The sequence below is a fragment of the Canis aureus genome, chromosome 35 (genome assembly GCF_053574225.1).
Source record: "Canis aureus isolate CA01 chromosome 35, VMU_Caureus_v.1.0, whole genome shotgun sequence".
NCBI classification, from domain to species: Eukaryota; Metazoa; Chordata; class Mammalia; order Carnivora; family Canidae; genus Canis; species Canis aureus.
Genome location: NC_135645.1, coordinates 30,006,225 through 30,008,714, shown reverse-complemented (window position 1 = coordinate 30,008,714; position 2,490 = coordinate 30,006,225).

Genomic DNA, 2,490 nt, shown 5'->3' with positions numbered 1-2,490 from the left:
TGGGCGGAATTTTTGGTGGGGTGGCCCGCATTCCTGAGCCGTCTGAGCACCACGCGCATCCCAGATGACGGCCACTCCGGCAGTCAGAATCTTACCACTGGAAGCCTACAGGATGTGGATAGCCCTGGCGTCCCATGATAGCACAACGGTTACCAATTTCACGGGTGGCAAGTGCAGATGCACACTGGTAGACGGGCCCCACTGGTTGCTATCACATATCTCATACGAGAAAGAAACTAGGGACATTATAAAAATAAGGGCCTGGATATATGTGGATACTCCTGAACTGTGTTAATTTGTTGAAGATAATGAAGGTTTGCTATGATTAATCAATTCAAGAAAAAGAAAATGGGGAAGTACTTTAAAAAATGTCAGCACCATCGTTACCCAATTTTACCAACTGATTCCAGGTATAGAAACATCTTTTGGGCCTCAATCTTTTTAGAAGACTATCCCTCTGGAAGTTAGTTTCTTCAAATTTCAATGAATCCACAGCTCTCCAATGACTTTATTTTTTTAAATTTTATTTTATTTAAACTCAACTAACAAATTGTCTATTATTAGTTTCAGAGGTAGAGCTCACTGATAGAACACCCAATGCTCATCCCATCACATGCCCTCCATAATGTCCATCACCTAGGGACCCTGTCCTCACACCCCTCTCCCTTCCAGCAACCTTCAGCTTGTTTCCTAGAGTTAAGAGTCTCTTGTGGTTTAAAGAAAATCATGATTTTTTTGTTTGTTTGTTTATCCAGGTTTCTTATCACAGCAGTTTGGTAGTTTTAAAAATATTTCTATAATTACTTTAAAATTCTTCTCCCTTCAAGAGATGAAACTTCATTCCCCTCCACTTGAGTGTCAGCTGGTTTTAGGGACACACTTTGGAATAAAATATGGAAAAGTGTTAGCATGTTCCCAAAGACTGCAGCTTCCAGCTTGAGGAAGATGCTCCCTCTAGCTCATTCTCTTGATCAGATCAGTTTCGTGGGAATCGGTTTCCGTGGTGTAAGAGTGTTCAGGGAGTCTGTGTAGAGAATGTTCAGGAACTGCAGACTCCAGCCAATGGCTGTGCTTGTGCGTTTTCTTGGAAATGGACCCTCTACCACTGAAGCCTTAGATGAGTGTGGGCCCAAGGGACTCATCTGCAAGATCATGGGAAACCCAGACTCAGAACTACTGAGCTAAACCACTCTTGGATTCCTGAGCCACACGAAGTGTGTGGGACAATAATGGGATAATAATGTGTTAAGCTGCTAAGATTGGGAGTAACCTGTCATACAGCAAAAGATAATTAATGCAACAGGACTGAAGACTTTTCAAAGCCTTCTACGTCCAAGATTTCTACATCCTAGAAGGATATGGTATATCCTAACTCCAAGCCATTCGTTAGAGAATTTCACGTGCCTACTTGGATCCTTCTTAAATTTATATCACTCGTCCAGAAATCTCAGATAAGCTTTCATACATTGTGATGCTTTCCGTTCGTCCTACCTGTCCACTACAGTTTCTGCCTCTCTGTAACCCAACTCTACCTATAGCAGAGGGGTTGGTGGTAGCTTACTGTCCTGAATGTATATGTCATTGCATATAGCACTTTGTATAACTTCTAATATGTCCTTCCAAACTACTAGACAGTGAAATGCCTGAAGGTAGGAAGATCGTTCATCTTTGCATCCCCTTTGGACCTAGCACGTATGGATCCTCCACACATTGCTATTAAATAATGAATGGATAATTAATGAATAGTCATGATAGAGTCAGTCACAAACTGTCTAAGGCAACTATGAATTGCAAAATGTGATTTAATAGTAATTAGAGTCAGCAAGCATGGAAAAATACGACAAACATAATTGCATTTTTCATTTACGCCAGCGTTGATTGAGCTTCAGTTTATTGTTCCAGAATCCTTCATGAGTGTTTATGAAACGTCTCCCACAGGAAAAGGATCTTCGATGAAATAGCTAAATCTAAAATATGCCATCTAATAAAGAAAAGATGAAGGGAGGATTAAGATCATGTCTGAAATGCCAGATGAGTATCTGTATCTGCTTGACTGATTAACTTAGGCCAGAACTAATTTTTATCATCATGGTATTTGCTAGGACTCTAGACACATGGGGTCTGTGGATGCCCCATAACTGGTGCACTAATGCTTCTCAAGTTCATGAACCATGTCCTTTCAACCTTGACACTAGTGTGAATAGAGCAAGGCCACAATGTATTTTCAATTTCTAATCCCTTGTTATCAATTGTTCGAGTACTTTGGCATTAAAAGGAGGGGGGATGGCCACTCCTTTATCCCCTGCTGGTTGTACCTCTCCTAAAGTCATAATCCTTATGACAAAAATCGATTGAAGAGGGCATTGCTTTGATGAGGCTCTTTAACCTCAATCCTTTTACATACTGTTTGTAATTTGCACAGCCGTACAATTATTCAGCCTCCCTTTCTTTTTATGGCATCTCTTTTCACACTTGCAAAGCTCCCCAAAC